The sequence below is a fragment of the Xenopus laevis genome, chromosome 8L (genome assembly GCF_017654675.1).
Source record: "Xenopus laevis strain J_2021 chromosome 8L, Xenopus_laevis_v10.1, whole genome shotgun sequence".
Classification (NCBI taxonomy): domain Eukaryota; kingdom Metazoa; phylum Chordata; class Amphibia; order Anura; family Pipidae; genus Xenopus; species Xenopus laevis.
This window is the reverse complement of record NC_054385.1, coordinates 55,921,152-55,940,385: the sequence shown is the minus strand read 5'-3', so window position 1 is coordinate 55,940,385 and position 19,234 is coordinate 55,921,152.

Sequence of the window (19,234 nt, the reverse complement as noted above, 5' to 3'; positions counted from 1 at the left end):
GCTCAGTAAGTGGCAGCAGCACAGAGCATGTGCAGTGAATCAGCAGAAGATGAGGAGCTACTGTGGCATCATTGGAGACACAGATCTTCCCTGCTAAATGGCTGTGGTTGTCTTGGGCTGGTACAGAAGCACAACACATTATGTTCAACATTTCTAGTTACTTCTTAGTTAGGCTTTACTTCTCCTTTAAGGGGTAATTTTCTCATGGCTCTACTTACTATATGCTTCCTACTGATTTTCTTTTTCTGTTCCGAATGTAAACTGCCCTGTCCTTCTTTCTCCTATATTTTTTCTCCCCACAATTTCAGCACAATTGTGTCCAACTGGGGGTGTTTCATTTGTGTTTGTGTCTGTGGGTATACAGTTGCATATAAAATATTTTGGAGTCAGGATTGCACCTTTTCTGGCATTTAGCATCAATAGGACATCTACACTTGATTCTTTAGGAACAAATGTACTGCACATTTTAATGCAGCTTTCAGAGGAAATCATGCACGTACTGATAGAAGTTGGAGGTAGCTCCAGGGATCCCCTGTGTCAAAAGGGGTGCTTACCCAAGCAATACAGGAGGCAGAATGGATGCACCAATGCAGAGTGGGAATATAGGGAAATTTGAATGCATGTAGCTCTGATAAATGCAGACAACTTACAAAACAACTCCATAACCATCACCAGAAAAAACAAAAAAAACAAAAAAAACAAACCCAAAAACACTATTTTTATATGCATATGGGAAGATGCAACTTGCATTATGGTTGCATCTAGGAAACAATTGCTTTTGCTTGATTCTAAAATTACATCTATTCAGAAATATGTTGTATATGTTGGCATTTTTGGTTTCCGTGTAACCAAATGTCATTGTTTTACTTTTTCATTATTTGGAGGCTTGTCTTCAGACAAACTGCTATTGTGTGCCCATTCTGCTCTAATATGCATTTGGAGACTTCAGTAAAAAAGGTAACTGTATACTTTAGTGGTCAACCTAACCTGTCCAATTGTCTATAAGTGAAAAACTTGAGGACCTGTGATTTTTGTCTGGGTTACACCACTATCCACTGAGCAAAGTGTTTGGAGTTAATCAATAATTTCTGGGAGTCGTTTGCACATGTGGTTTGCAGACAGAAAAATAGAGATTATTCATAGTGACAAGTAAAAAGATTTGATGGGTGTTGAATTTCATTGAAATTAGCCTTTTTAACCATTACACAAAGAAACGTCTCTTCTTGGACATGATCAGAATGGTACTTTGTGATGTTTTTCCTTTTCCTTTTGTGTATTTTAGTTTGAATGCTTGTACACTCAAAGCTGCTTGCTTTAAATGTAAAATAATTGTGGTTTTTCCAGGCCAGTATCATGCTCAAATACCAGACCCACATACTGTACCAATGGGTATGTTTCAGACTAGACGTGCAAACACATCCCTTTCTAAATGTCTTCACTTATTTTGAACTCTTTTCAGAATTTTCCACAGTTTCTACCAGTTTGTTGGGTTTTGGGCTAGATTTTCTTTTTGAGAATAGTACATGCCGTAAATAAAGATGTCTTCTTAACAGGTAAAACATGCATTAGCACCAAGTAAAGGTTTACTTCATTACAGCTTATGCTCAAAGGCAATGTTGCCACTGTATTCCATGGCCTTTAGAAGATTGCCTACATCATACATCCAAGAATAACAAATAAAAAAGCACTAATTGCTGGAAATGTAAAAACACAGAAGGCGATTTTAAAACATATCCTAAGTTTTTGTAACAGATTGACATTCTTTTGCAGAAGATTCATTCATCGCATAATGCTATTTATCATGTACGCAAACCAGAAGCAGCCTCAAATGACAAGCATAATATTGACAAACCTTGGACATGACATTGATATCAATGCCAATATCGAGTAGCTCTTAGTGCTAACTGCAATTAAAACAATATTGGAATATGTTGGAAATTATTATATACCATGCAACTTCAATGAGTCTGCAAAATGAAAAACTTAAAGGATCATCATTTTATAACGTACAGGACCTTTTTGAACTCACTGGACAGGCAAAAGCCAGAGATGGGCAAAGATATTTTTTACCAGCTAAATACTGTCTAAACGTAGGCATATCCTGTCTCCTACAGCCAAAAACATTTTCTTTCAGTTCTACCTATTTTGTTACACTTGAATATTTAAATGAGTTATTTGTCTCATATTCCTTACCTACACAGTCTACTGAATACTCAATACGTATGATGATTTGTAGGCTACCATTGCAAAGATCAGAGCAACAAAGTTGTAACTAGCAGCAACAGAAATGCTCATAAATATGACAAGGATTGCCTCAAAATGCCACCAGCTCAAGGCCAAAGTGCTAAATTGGACACAAAATAATGCCATGTTAAATTGTCAAATGATTGTGCTCATTTATCAAAGCATTTCCCCATTTCACACACTGACCTTTTCATCAACAATCTTTAGTCAGTTTAATTCAATTGTTTTTTCTTTTAGGCAACCTTCTTGTAAAGTCACAGAACGTGTTAATTTTAACACAATGCAAGTCTATGGGATAGTTTTACAAATCTGTAAAATGTTTCCCACATTATTTAAATCACAACACATGTCAAAATATTTCTAAATCTAGAAGTGATTGCTCCTGCTTTCAAAAAAATTACAATCCTTTGTAAATTTGCTCAACTTACTTTATAGTATAACTTCAGCATTCTACGTATATTCTGACTTTTTATGGTTTTATTCTGATTTTTTATATACAAGAATTAAGAACTTTATCTTTTGTATTGTAAAAAAGGATAAAGCAGAAGTGAAATGTTCACTGACTGTGTTCCTTCACTTACAGAAATTGTGCAATCATTATCACTGCTATTTTTAAATTTTCCAGGTGATTAAATATATATTTATACACAGAAGGTGTCATAGAATATTAAAATGTTGTGGTAAACTAAGATAAGCCAAATGAGATATGTATTAATTACAGCCTTATAGTGGGTGCTAAAATTATCTTTATTTGTGTTTGCATCTTTGGAAATGTGTTATTTTGCCATTTTATCTGTATACACTGCTCCATAATTATTGTACATCCATGTGTTAGTTTATTTTATAGTTTACTGTAATTATTATTACTTATTAAGCCATCATACATTTAAAGTGTTTTTACTGGAGAGCATCCAACATAACTTTTAAGATCATAACAAGATTTCTGCACATCACCAAGTCTATGAAAGAAAGTATATACAGTAAGTTGTTATTTCTGCTACTAACAATATGAATTTGATGAACTTTAACAAGGAATTTGACTTTGTTTCTCACCGTCACCTAACATTTGAATTGCAAAGTTCTGGAATTCATTTTCATGTCCAGTATATTATTTGCTAAAGTATATATGACAGCCTGTTGTAGTTACATTTAGAAGCCATATAGGTAAACAATCCAATGTTTCTTAATGTCAAATAAATCTGGTGAGCACAATTATATTGTATAGTACCTGTTAGCATAAGGCAGGGGTCTTCAACCTTTTTTACCCGTGAGCCACATTCAAATGTAAAAAGAGTTGGGGAGTAACACAAGCATGAAAATGTCCCTTCAGGTGCCAAATAAGGGCTGTGATTTGTTATTTGGTAGCCCCTATGTGGATTGGCACCCTACAGGAGGCTCTACTTGGCACTATAATTAGTTTTTATACAATTAAAACTTTCTTCCAAGCCTGGAATTCAAAAATAAACACCTGCTTTGAGGACACTATGATCAACCTCCTAGGGGTTGGAGAGCAACATGTTGCTTACAGGCTCCTGGCTGGGGATCACTGGCATAAGGTGTACAACAAAGAAAAAATACACATTACTGTTTCAGATTTAAAAGCAATAGTCTTTAAGAAGATTAGCTAAAGCTCCCAAAACACAAACTACATATAGTAATCAGCTACATCTCTAAAAGAAGTTATAATGCTTCAGATCAGTGAAAGAAGCTAATAAAAGGCTCATTCACTAAAGCAGAGCTAGGTGCAAAGTGCAAGTTAGCTTTTTTTTTTTTACCGACAATGTAGTGGGTTTTCTTACTTCAAATAAAATCAATTTTTAAAAAAAAAAAAAAATGGATTGTTTCCTTATTTATTATAAATCTCAATATGAGGCCAATTTATCAAAATTCTGATTTGTATGGTTTAAGAGGTTTTCAAAACTAATTTTCACTAAAACCCTGGATGCAAAGTAATTTATTAAAAAAAATCCTAATATAAAAATCCTGATCAAGTCTTTTGCTACTTGATTTTCGGGTTTTTGACTTTATCCTGTCCCTTGGCTTTTGACAATTGCTGCATGCCGTGACCCTTGGCCTCTTACTAGTGACTCCAGCTACTTCATCTCAACCATTTTGTCCTGCGCTTTGCTGTTCTGATCTCCAAATCTTGTAGATTGTTTCCTGGTATTGATATAGACATTTCTGGGGACAAAAGGACATCTGTGAAGAATCCTCTGATAGCACTAATCTCACAAATGTCCGACTCAAGACTACAGCTAGTCTGCTCCCTAGGATTCCTCTTCACAGTATTATTACACAATGGCATTAGCTCTGAATTTGCTTGGGTTGAGTTAAATATATAGTCTTCAGGATGGCCGTATTTCCATTGTTTACTAGCATATATGCACTCACTTCGGAGTAACTCATCAATGTGGGCTGAACATCGACACTTGTCATAAATTGCTAGTACCTAGCTATCTATAATTTTGAGTCTGTTCTAGTACTTTGCACTTACACTTGTGTCATATTTGAATGTTGAAGACTATAAATTCATGACAGATATTAAAGAAAGAGTGAATGTATGTGATGCAGGGGATTACTGTTCCATATAAAGGAAATAAATGAAAAGGGTTCACACAAAAAAAAGTGGATCAATACATTTTAAAAATTACATTTATCAAGGGTCAAAGTGAAAATTCGAATGAAATAGGCAATAGTCCAAATTTGAAAAAAATTCCAAATTCGAATATCGAAATTTACCGTCTCTTAAAAATTTGACTGACTATTCGCCATCTAAAACCTGCCTATGGGGGACCTCCTATTTGGAGTCAATTGGTGGACTTTTTTTAAAATATAACTTTGAGTCAAATTCGATTGAATACGATGTTACTTCAATTGATACGGTTCGAATTCGAAGGAAAACTGCCTATTCACCCGGTAAAAAAAAAAAACTTTGATTTTTAAAATAAATTTCGGTTGGTCTTTTTATTTGAATTTCGCAGTTTTTTTTATTTAACATTCGACCCTTGATAAATCTGCCCCTTACAGCAGCAACAACCTAAAAACAATAAGGGGCTTTAAATTTAGATTTTGTAGAGCTCTGAAGACACAAAAATATATATAAATATTTAGTTTTATCCAGTCTTAGATCTGGTGAACTGTTTTAATTTTTTTAAGCTCAATTTGTTTCTATTGTCTTTTGTTTAACAAACAGCACCAAGGAAATACAGTATGTCATATTTATTTTATTTTAAAAAATGTCTGAAGGGTACATTGGTTTGTCTCAGGATAATGAAATAGGTTATGTGCAGGTGGACTTTATTTTGTAATTTCAATTTTATAGATATTAAGAGAAAACCGAGCTCATTAGAAATACACTGTATACTGTATATGCAAGAAAATAGTGGAGCTGCAATACCAAACAAATGGAATGACTATCCTGAAGGTTCCTGTATGATTTATTTTGAAAAAGGGAGTTCATTCAAACAGTTGATATCAGGGGCATATTTGTTTACAAATAACAACCCTGGCATTGGTTGCAGGTCTTTTCGGCACACAAGAGGGTCATGTCAGTTGTCACTACAATCAGATCACATAAGATGGTACAGAGAATATTGAGTTTTACAGAAAGCCACTAGAGGGAGATTCACATTACTTTGTATAGTGCTGAACTATTTCTTCTTTACAGGGTAGATTGATCAGAAAGAACAAAAACAGATTTGCGTTGCTTGTTACTAATTTTCTTGAGGGAAAAAAATAAATAAAGAAATGCATTTTATTTTTTTTATTTTTCAAAAATGAAACAAAATCACATTTATATTAAGAGCGATTTGAATAAATAAATAAAAAAAAACATGATAATGTCTTCTACCATGAATATTCATGGTTGCCTGGGAATTAGCGACAATGTTTTGAACTGACTTGCAGCTGCTTCAGTGAGAAAGGTCACAAGTAGTGATGAGGGCATCTGTTCCCATTTGCTTAAAGAGAGACTGCTATAATAGAAGAGAAGGCAACGACAAATAGAATGAACAGCTTTGTTCCTTTTTGGTATCAAGGGATTCCTGAGGTAAAAGTCCAGAAAAGGGTCAAATCTTTGGCCACAGCCATACATTGTTTATTGAAAATGGGTCATTTTTGCCCAGGAAAGGGAGAAAAAAAATATTGTACTTTAGTACAATAGCCAAAAAAGAGCTTTTTCTATTTCAGTTTATTAAACTTTATTGTATTTTTCATAGTGGGGCAAAGAGTCCAATGCAATCTAGGAGTTGAGATAGATAGATGTCCTACTGCAGCTGCCTCTTAAGTTCAGAATGGCTCTCTACTTTATGCTTCAGTATCTTAAAAAAGACTCCATTGATCCAGTGACAACGAATCTACACTGTGTCGTTCTATAATGTACTCCTAGGGGCAGATTTATCAAGGGTCGAAGTGAAAAGTCGAATTTATTTTAGTGTAATTCTACTAGGGAATTGTCAAAATTCAATACAAGTTTTTTTTTTATTTAAAAAAAAATCGAAATTCAAAATTTATCATGTACTTTCCCTTTAAGAATCCAAATTCGACTATTCGCCATAGAAAAACCTGCCAAGTTGGTGTTTTAGCCTATGGGGGGTGTCCTACAATCAATTTGGAGTAGTTTGGTGGACTCCTGCAAATTCTTTAGAGAAAAAACTCAAATCAAATTTGATTCAAGTTTGCGGGTCAATCCTATTCACCCGAATCGAAAAAAATTGATTTTTTTTTAAAATAAATTTCAATTGGTCGTTTTTTTCTAATTTTGAGTTCATGGGAGTTTGAGACTCCCATGAACTCTAAATTCAACCCGTGATAAATTCCATATGTAGTTTTGCAAAATAGTACAGTATGTGGAGGTTGATTTTAATATATTGTTTTAATGCCATAATGAAAGCTACAATTAAATAAGACAAAATTATTCCGCAAACTACCTTTTTTCTGGCAGAAAGGTGGAATATTTTAGGAACAGTTTTCAAATCTTCAGATTGCTTTTTTTTACATTGCTTTTATATCATAAACAAACGTTTTTACAATGTTTAACAGGCTCAACAGAATACCATTGAAGATATATAATGCAAGATAAGGGATGAACAGAATACATAGATAGATCAGATACCGAAATGTAATCCAAGCCCCAATTTACATATTCAAATAAAAAATCCACACAATTGACATTATGTGGCAAAAATCAAATTCAGTTGTCCAGTTCTTTAAAGGGACATGACTTTTAGGGGGTTATGTGCTAAACTCAGAATGCAAAAATAATGAAAAATGTGTGATTTTTTTTTTTTTTTTATAAAATCAGACTTAGAAAATCTCAAATTTTTCAGAATTTATTAAACCCAGAAGATGGAAAAGTCTGAATCAAAAAATCTGGCATCTCAGACCTGTCGAGGTTGCATATAAGTCAATAGGAGAAGTTTCAATGATTTTTTGGTGTGAGCTGGGTTACGTGCAATACCCCGAAGTTGTTGGAGTTTTTGGGTGAAAAATCTTGAAAATCAGAGGGGAAAAATTCGAAAAAATCGTGAAAAACGTTTTTTTTTCCTCGCATAGCAAATTTTCAGGGAAAATTTTATAATAAATAAGCATAAAAAATAGAGCAGATTTGATCGGAGTTTGTAGCAGAAAATATTGAGATAAATTCAGACTTTGATAAATAACCCCCTTAGGTTTGCATTTGAATCAAATGAACCTTTGCTTATTCATGATTATACTGTTTTAGCAATACATACATATCAATAAATAAACATTGATTAAGTATAAGGGACTGAGTTAAGTTCAGTGAGAAAAAGTTATCACCTGGTTTATCATGTGAAAAGTCAAGGATGAGATTCAATTCAAGAAGAACAAACAAAAAACAAAAAACACTTTTCTCCAAATTCAGTTCCAGTTTTTCCCCATAGACTTCAATAGTTTTTCACTTGATACCCCATGAGATAAGTTTTTCTGAATTGAATTGCATCTCAAATTACTTTTCACATGATAATTCTCACTGAATTGAATCTGGCCCAATGTATGGTAGCTTATACACCTGTTTTTTCTTATTGGGAGAATGCTGTTGAAACAGATTTTAATAATGTATAATACTGAGCAACACTTGCATTGAGCATTTCTGCTATATCTTTTAATGGCTTGGTTGAAGCCAACATTTTTCAGCAGAATCAATGCACCATGGGAGCATATAGGTACAAGCATAAAGGCAGAATTGTGGGTTTCCAATGTTAAGGTTAAATAGGAGTCATAGATGTTGAATGTGTATTAGCAAATGCTTTAAGAATTTTGGGGCCTTATTAAAAGGACAAGCATGATAAATAGTCAAAGTAAACGTAAAGTTGTATTAACTGTTCTTAGTTAAGGGTAGACCCTGAAACGTCAACTCATTTTTAGATCTCTGATAATCTAAAGACTGATTTATTGACCAAATGACGTCTTCTGTTAACACAAAGATTCTATCAATTCTCCTTTTCCTGGGCAGCTAAATCAGAATTGACAGATGATAATCACCTACATCTCAAGTTTTATTGGACATTATTGATTTCCTGTATGGCAATCATGAAGTTCTTCAGTAATTTAAAGGGTACATATAAGCTTTAGGAGCAAACAATGGCATCCAAGTATCTTCTAGTGTCTGCTTACCTATGGTAGGCAAATCCTTAGTTGCCCTTCGCAATACTATATTAAATAAACAAGAAATTTCCACCATAATGTTGGTATGACACGTAAAATCTCACATATTGATACATCTGTGTATAATTATTTGATAAATATATATTGTTGCATATATAATTGTGTTATAAAAAAGTGTTCATTTTGAAAGTCCTTGTAAAAACAAGTGCTAAGTTTTGCTGCTTTTTACTCGCCTCGGTTATGCCCCTTTTTATGCCATGAATTTTTTGTCTAAAATTGTCCCCCCTGATTTGAAAGGCTTATGTCAGATATGAGAGTGTTTTAGAAAAGTCAGGAGGCGCATAAATAATGCTATTAGTTCTTTGTAATGTATTAAGTCTACCACCACGATGCATAGAGTAAATTCATACATATACACACACACACACACACACACACACACACACACAATAGAATGAACAAAAGATTGTCACACGTCAATTATTTTGACGCCCATTAACTTCAATACGTTTAGCGAATTTTTGGGACAGATTCGCCCATCACTAGCTGTGTCCTTTACAGTCTGTCCCTGGTGCTGATCATTCAAAATAAGCACCGAAAGCCAATCTGACCCTGGGTTCCAGTACACATGCTCCTAGCTGCTGATCAGAAAAAATGCCACCCAGAAAAAAATATAACATTACTTGTAACATAAGTTTTCCATGTTTATTTGAATTTTTGCCACAATCCAATTTTTCTTTTGCTGCCTGCATGATGACATCACGCATGCTGCTTGAACTTTGAAAGTAAAAGGGCTTCCAGTTCATTGGTTCAATGCCCAATTATAGGATTTCCTGTATGTTTCCTGGGTGCTTCTAAAATTACTACTGATTGACTCCTGAACTTCTTGACCTTGCCTGATCTTGGATTTTGCTACTTTTCTGCCAGCCTACTGATCTTTTGCCTGGAATTGACAATTACTCCTGATCCCTTTTTGATACCGTGAACTTGGACTTTAATCCTAAACTTCCTCCTTGGTCCGGACTTCTCCAGGGAGCCGATAGACAAAATTTAAATATACTCCGACCTAATCCGCACAGGTTATTTCCCCTTGTTTATCAATACATTTTCCCGAAAATTTCCAATTCAGGAAAAAATTTTTAAAAATAGTGAAAATCAACTGAAAATTTAAATTTTCACATTTTTTAGATTTTCTGCCAGAAAAATCAAAATTTCAGATTTTTGCCCAAAAACCACGATATCTTCGGATTTTTGAAAAAAACACTGCGCAGATCAGGATATCTTTGGGACTTCTCCCATTGACTTATATACAATCTTGGCAGGTCGGAGATGCCAGATTTTCGGATTTAGACTTTTTCCATCCTCGGGGTATAATAAATCCTTATATAAAAAATTCTAGGTTTTTTTCACAAAAAAAAAAATGGATTTTATTGTCAAAAACACAATTTGTTTTTTTTTGGCATTTGGACTTTAAAAAAATATTTGATCCATTCGAGGTATACAAGGTTTTTTTATAGACTTGTGAAAAAACGATTGTTTATTTATCAAAATGAGCAGGAACCAGAAAAAATGCTGCAGCGCTTCTGTCCTAAAAGTAATGTAGATTTTATTTAGCTCATCCGTGGAACAAAATGTAGGTTTTATTTACCACATGTGATGGGGTAAATTTAGTTTTTTTTTTGTTAATGTTAATTGCTGGCCAGTGTAAATAGCTATGTGTATAATTTATGTAAATACTTTTAGGTATAAAATAGTTTGGTTAACAAACTGAGGACTAGATTGTTTGAAGCATGTAGTTCAGCTGTGCTGACAGTATATGTATATGGTGCTAAAACAATTGTATATGTTTGTTACATGTTACTACACAAAAGTGTGCATGGAAAGCTTTACTTTTATATATAATAGTGCAATTGAATATACAAAGTTTTATGAAGCACTTACCTAGAGCTCCCAGAGAAGCCACTTCCTAAAAAGGTGGGCAGCCTCTCTTAATGAATATTTATAGGGTAGATGCTGATCACATGGTGTCAGCATAGAGCAGTCTGGAAGCTATAAAAAGCTGCAGACTGAAATCATTAAGAGTCTGTGTTAAGCCTTTGTGAGAGGTTGTTCTAGAGCTCAGGTGTGTGCTTGCAGGGTTACTGCTGACCCCCTGCTGGTGAAAGTGTATACTGCATCTTTGCACACGGATTTCTGCATTTGCTTAAAAATAAAGCACAATTTTTTCCACTGAAGTTCTGTCTGGCTACTAAACTTACATGCGCCCAGCGACACCACAAAACTCCATCTGTATTTGACTAAGAGCAGGGCGACCTCTGAATCTGATATAATGTCAGTTGTCATCCACAGTATGATGGAATCCTTTTGGCTTAATCAATCAGATTGTTAAACTGACAAAGGGAAACTAGAAAATTAGATAATAAATCATATTGTATCTTGTACTGAATGCAAAACTATTTTTATCTCTAATATATGAAATGACAGTGAGGTACATGGATATATGTTATTCTGACTTTTCAGAGTGTGTATACTTTTTTTTTTAGAAGGGCTACTCCATCTGTTTCATGAGACTGTGTATACGTTTATGTGTCATGTGGTAGCCAAATTCTTGGTGTAGCTGACCACATGACATACAGTTTGTACTGGAGCAAGCTGATCATGGTTTGAAGAACAATAAAAGCACAAAGGCCCCATACATTATAGATAATGAGTAACAGGCAACATGTATTACAAACAGTAATTAAGTCAGACTTGCTTGGATAATTGCAGAAGAAGACTTCACCAAAACTGAAGGGTCAGGGACCTACAACCACAAAGGAACCCACTGGTAGGACCAACAGCCATAGCCCTATACATATTACTAACATGCAACATATCAAGCCGAGGATTCCTTTGGAAATAGATATAGGGGAATGTAGGATGGAGCTTGTGTTACTATTATGTTTGTTTTCCTTTGCTACTCTCCTAATCTCTACTGTGTTAGAGACATTTGAGTTTTCTGTCTACTGTTTCTTCTCATAAGAGGCTATTCATTGCTGGTAAGAAGTCATGATATCGTGTTGGAATTAATCATGCAACCGATTTCAGTTCTTATTTCAGCTTAATTCTATAACATTAGCAATTTTTCATATGACTGGTAATTTTCCCTTAAACCTCCAATAAAAGAGAATAAACATGTGCAAACTGAATAAAAAGGGTTAAATGAAGAATATTTGAAAGGACAACTTTTAATAAGATAAACAGCTTATTATATTAGAAATGATTGGATTTCTTAGATAATTACTCTCTAACAATGCAATTAATTTCTCCTTACAGTGTTGTGCTAATGGCATGTATGGTGTGTGCATATACTTATACATCAATTACATATGGAAACCACTGTACATCCTTTTTCTTTATTATTTATAGAATATTTTATTACTACTACTTGATTTTATTTTGGAGAAACTTTTTCCTAATGTTAGGCAGTTGCTGGGAATAATATACATGATAACATATAATTCATTATTTATTTCTATTATTTATATGGTAGAAAAGAGTTTCGAATTCTTAGCCACTGTGGCTGTGCTGGAAAAAGTTAACTGTTATAGTAAAACTCAAACCAGGAATATACACAGTACTTTACTACTTTAAAACTGGTAAAGCGATAGAAATCTGGCTAACTAGCAAAATAGCAATAACCTTACATAAGTACAGACATGCTCATTGGTAATGAAAACTGATTTGTTTCCCTGAACTACTATCTGCTCAGATAATTCAGACTTAATTTTGTTATACTAATGTAACTATTGCTACTGATCCCAAAGGAAGACAAAATAATCTGTATGTTGCACCTATAAACCAACTTTCCCTTGATGAACCATCCCTGAGGAGCAAGTCCATTTTATGGCTAGATTGTTAACTGCATGTCTCTTGAACACTATGAACCAGATTCAATTCAGTGAGAAAAAGTTCTCACAGTTTTTCAGGTAAAGTCATGATTTAATTGGATGAGAAAAAAAACTTCTCCAAATTCATTTCCATTTTTTCCCATAAAGTTTTCATGTGATAAACCTTGAGATAAGTTTGTCAATTTGAAATATTCATTCCAGGTGAGCTGGCAAAGTGTCTACATCACAAAATGGTTGATATTCATATAAAAATAGATATTTAAACTCTATATAAAGGCTTAGAATATCTATTTTTAGAGAAGCATTTTGTAATATAGTATTTTTTTTTATATTTTTTGTTGTGTTTAATGATTCTCAGTTTATTTTCCTAATTGCTCCCTCAGGTCAGTAATATGTATATGCCAAGACTAGCTAGGAAAAGCTCTGTGTGTTTAACATGCATGGCTCATCACCTTTAGTTTGCATTTTGGATACTTTCTCTTTATTGATTAATAACATTTTAGTGTGTATCTATACATCACTCTATTCCTAAAAAACATACAGGAAAGCTATATAGAACTGTCTATAGTGAAGCCATTTTTTTTGTTTTCCAAACCAGGATGTCTTGGGCCACTTAAAAGTGTTCACATACTGTATTTATATCACAATTATAAAAAGCAGAAGAGAGAATCCTACCTTACAGACTTTTTTTAGTTCATTTTCTTAGCCCTCACATGTAGCTGAAAGATCAAGGGATACATAAAACATTATCACAGCCTTCCAAAAAACAAAACTGTTAATATTCCATTTTTACCTTGGATCTATTAGATTCCTAAGGCCCAGACAACTCTGATGTTAACAGGTTAGGGACAGCCAAAAGGCCCAGACACCACTACACAGCAGCTTGGAGACTGCATAAAGTATCTAATAAATATAGTACAATCACTAGAGTTTTAAGTTCATTCAAAAATCATTAAATCAAATTCAGTTTTAGATATGGTGCGGTGCAATAAATAGAATTAATTTACTTGATAAAAATATAATTAATTGGCTAGAAAAAAGTAAAAAAAATAGGACCATGGTTGGGGTGAATTCTGATAGACACCTGCTAACATCCAAAGAAAAGGTTTTTGAGGAAAATTAGAAAAATATAGATGGTGGAGTTGTCCCAAAAGCTAACTGCCTGTTATTTTTCTAGACCTGGGACACCACAAAGATGGAGGCAGGACAGGGTAACCAGAACTGTGGCCTCGTTTTTTGACTTGCCCTGATTTTAAAGATAGGCTAAGCTTCACCTAAAAAGCCACTAATCCACGGCCCCTTAGAAATGAAGGGAGAGTTGGAGAGTTGTAAATAGAGGATTGAAGCAGGAACCGATTAACCCCACACCCGCAAAAAACACTCTCAGAATTTAAAATATTGAATAGGTTTAAAACCAAAGATAGTTTTAAAGGGTTAAGTGAAACATTACCAATCTTTATATACTGACAATGTTCCAGAATATCTATTAACAACAGCAAGGCGCTGTGGGATTTCCTCTGTGGTTATTAGTTCTATATACAAGTGCTGGAAATTATTTAGCTTGTTCACCACTTTTTGGTTGTTTGACTTGAGGGCATTAATATTTCAGCCTTTGATTGGATGTTGGAACTTAAAATGGTCAAACTGTCATACATACATACACACATTTGGTGGCACATTTATCAAGAGTGAATTTTGAATTCTTGTGATTTTTTTTTTAAACTCCAATAAATTCGAAATTCGACTAGTCAAAATTAATTATTGAAATCAAAATTTCACAACTCGGATTAATTTAAACGACCTAAAAACTTGAATCGAATTTGAATTGATCAAACTCTATTCTAGTTTTTTCTCTGAAGAAAACTTGAATGTCAGGAAGGCTACAAACATCTCCAAATTGATCCCTGGACCTCTCCCATTGACTTGAACAGCAATTTGGCAGGTTTAGGTGACAAATAGTTGAATTCAAATTCTTAAAGAGTATGATAAATCTCAAATCAAATTTAAAGGTTTTAAAAAACTCGAAGACAGTTTTAAAATCTAAATTTTCAATTAGGCCCTTGATAAAACTGCCCCTAACTGTAAGGGAATTTGGTTAGAATTTGATTTGAGTTTTCCGGTCGAATTTTGAATTTATGGGAGCTTAAAAAACTCACATGAATTCGAAATTCGACCCTTGATAAATGTGCCTCTTAAAGTGGTAATACTGATACTTTAAGGTCAGTATGACAAGCCCAGTGTTTCCTTCAAGATGTAGCATGCTTATCTCTGTGTCTATATTATACATATAATACTATGTAGTCTATATGATTTACTCAGTAAAGTTACTTTGATTAAAATGTATACTGTATCGGGTTTAGAATTTTATGCTTCATATCTATACTTGGCAATTGAAACTGAGCAATCTTCTACAAACATTTACAATTCTGTTCCTTTTAGAATATTTTGATATAATTCTCTATCCAACTGTGAAGCATTTCTATGACACCAAGTAACTTATTGCACTTTTTACTCAAACTCGGATTAGATAAGATATTATTTTTGGCCATTCATATTTTTTTAAGAAAGGTTTCAATCAAAAGCAAATATACATAAGCCTTTCTTTCACTTGATAGGTTTTAGTAAACATTAGATTCAAACCTATTGCGACTGATATGTGGTTGAAATAATTTTTAGCACTTTCCTAGATCCAAAGTCAACAGTGACCTCACAGCTGGATCGTTGTAATTGATCTCTGGACTGGGAATTAAAAATGCAATAAAAAACAAAATCCAATTGTAAGATGTGTCTTTAGTATATAAAACAGTAATTTCTGGTTTATTTAGCTTTATTTCACAATTAACCCCTCTTCATTGTAAATTTGTATGCAGGAGGATTTTTTTTTTTTAAAGGCCACAGTTATAAAGCAACATTCAAAACTTTTGATGCATTTACATTTTTAAATTTCACTCTTTATTGCATACACCAATGATCTGCACAGTGCAATGTCATTCAAATAAATAATTGGCAACAATTTTGCTATGCACAAATGTAATGAACATTTTACTAAGCCTTTTCGCCTCACGCAATAGTAGGATAGCAATTGCATTACGTTTGCTCCAAAAGTTTACGCCACACAAACACATCTTAAAGGGATGGTTCATCTTTACATTAAGTTTTAGTATAGAATGGTTAATTCTAAGCAAATTGCTCTATTTTTTTTATAGTTTTTGAATGATTTGCCTTTTGTTTATGACTTTTTCCGGCTTTCAAATGGGGGTCACTGACCTCATCTAAAAACAAATGCTCTGTAAGGCTACAAATTTGTTATTGCTACTTTTTATAGCTCATCTTTCTATTCAGGCCCTCTCCTATTCATATTCTAGTCTCAAATCAGTGCATGGTTACTATGGCAATTTGGACCCTCGCAACCAGATTGGCAATATTACAAACTGGAGAGCTACTGAATAAAAAGCTATAATAATAAAAAATGAAAACCAATTGCAAATTGTTTCATATCACTCCCTACATCATACTAAGGGGGAGATTTATCAAGGGTCAAAGTGAAAATTCAAATTAAAAAAAATTTGACTAGGGAATAGTCCAAATTTGATTTGAATTTGAAACACATTTGAAAATTTGAATATCAAAATTTATCATGTGCGGTCTTTTTAAAAATTTTACTTCGACCATTCGCCATCTAAAACCTGCCGAATTGCTGTTTTAGACTATGGGAAACCTCTTCGAACCTATTTGGAGTCAATTGGTGGACTTTTAAAAATCAAACATCGAATCTAATTCGATCGAATACGATGGTTACTTCGATTCATATGATTCGAACAAAAGCCTATTCACCCAAATAAAACTTTTTAAAATAAATTTTGGTTGACTTTTTTTATTAGAATTTCGAAGTTTTTTCTATTTCAAATTCAACCCTTGATAAATCTGTCCCTGAAAGTTAACTCTAAGGGGCAGATTCAAATTTGAATTTTGAATTAAAATTTTAAATTTTTTATGGTCAAAACTGTCAAATTTGACTAAAGAATCGTAAAATTTGATTCAAGTTTTTTTTTTGTTTTTTTTTTTAAACGCAAATTTTGATTTTCAAAATGTATCCTACACTGGCCCTTTAAGAACTCAGATTTTGATTATTTGCCACCTTAAACCTGCCGAATTGCTGTTTTAGCCTATAGGGGACATCCGGGGATCAATTTGGAGTCATTTGCTGCCTCCTGAAAATCTCGTTTTTTTCTTAGAAAAAGCTCAAATCGAATTCAATTCAAATTCGATTCGATCTGAGTGTGCGGGTCGATCCTATTCAAGCGAGTTTTTTTTTTTTTTTTTTAATAAATAGCAGTTGGTCGAATTTCGAGTTTAAAATAACTCCCATGAACTCCAAATTTGACCCTTGATAAATCTGCCCCTAAGGGGAACAACTCTTTTAAAAAGTGCACAATTAAGATTCTCAATGCAATAAAAGTGTAATTAAAAATATTACAATGCTATATGTGAATTTTTATTCTTTTTTGTTCTCTTTGCTAATTTTATTACATTTTCCCTAAGTTTTCTAATACGATTTTAGCATACAGTTTTGGTTCCATAATTCACTTTCAGATGGTCTGCATCTGCCACATCCTGCACAATCTTTCTATGTGTTGGGACGACTGGCATTTGAGGGTCTGTAAGGCAGTTGTATGCTGCTAAATTGTTGCATTTTACAGTTATCAATGAAAATATTGCAAGAGAAGATAAAGCTGAACAGCATTGTAGTTGGGAAACAATTAATGCAGCTTTAGGACAGACAGCATGTAACAGTTCTTATATTCTTTAGCAGAAACAGCTTTTGTTGCAATATACAGACGAGTTAGGTGCACCCTAGTTGACACATTTAAAATTCTAAACTCCCCACCCTTTGGAGCTTAATTACTAAAACTCAAATTAATCCAATTTTTTTTATAAAAACAAACTCCCTTCCATGAATTGAACGCATTTATCAATGACAATCAATTACTTGACATAAAGATAAAACAAAATCCCCCCAAGATTTCTCTTCATGTAAGAGCTAGCAACATAGTCCACAAAATCTATACATGCATTGTAATCCAGATTGTGAAAGATATCAGAATGCTAAAAAATGTACTTCCTAACCTGTGATTTAGCAGCAGAGAAATCTAATTCCTCAAATTCGGGTGAATGGGATCGACCTGCAAACTCGAATCGAATCTGATTCGAGTTTTCACCAAAAAAATAAAAAAAAATTATTTATTTTCAGGATGTCTCCAAACAACGCTAAATTGATTCCAGGACGTTCCCCATAGGCTAAAACCGCAATTCAGCAGGTTTAAGGTGGCGAAGTCAAATTTGAATTCTTAAAGGGCCAGTACATGATACATTTCAAAATTCAAATTCAATTTTTTTTTAAAAAAACGAATCAAATTTAAACTATTTCCTAGTCAAATTACACTAAAAAAGTCAAAAATTAGAATTTTTAAATTTGAATTTTCACTTTGACCCTTGATAAATCTGCATTTCGGAAAAGGACAGCACCGCTTGCGTAAGTAAAAAGCCTTTATTGTAACTTGGCTACGACCAAAGACACAGTTACGTTTCAAGCCACATCCTGGCTCTTTATCAAACTGCTCCTTAAGGGCCTCCCTGGGAAACTTCGGGTGACTTCGGAAAATGAAGTGCTCAGATTCTAGCTGGTGGGAAGGCAGTGCGGGGAGATTAGTCACCCGAAGAAGAGGCGATTTTTCGCCGGGTAACTAAATCTCCACTTGTGTCTCTGCCCTAAAGATCATTGTTCTTTCAGTTGGCATTACATTTGCTGACCATAATCACATTGTTACTACAGTGATAAGCTCCAACAAAGGAAAAGTGAGTTTGCAGCCGGGAGATGATTGTCACATTGAACCCCAGTGACAAGAATCGAGTCTTTGAGCTTTTTTACAGCAATCATTATATAAAATGTGTCCCAGTTTTAAAAGTCTTATAGTTCCTATAATTTAATATGTATTACCACTTTTTAAGTGGAACTGCTGCTTTTGACACTTGTACTGTAGAAGTACTGTAGAAGGTAGGTGCAACAATAAAATGATAGACAGATAAGATATAGAGATAGATAGATGTGGCAACTGAGGCAAACATTATCAATTTCCTGGAAAAGGTAGCACTAAACATTAGTAGATATAGGCTTGTTTCTCCCTAATACTTTCTGGTGTGCACAGTGAAATTAATAAACAAAAGTCTACTTGACAAACCCCATGCAGCCAGTAACGGAGATAGATATTATATATATATGCATGCTTATCATAACTTCAGAATTGTACTACCTAAAATCCACTGCACTCAAAGAATTTAATCCCTTCCACGAATACTGGATTTGCTATATAGAATATGTGAGCTCTATGTTCAGAATTCCAGCACTTTCCTTTTATATTGAGCATATATATCCTTTAAGCAAATAGTCTCTGCTGCTGACCAAATGTTGTGCG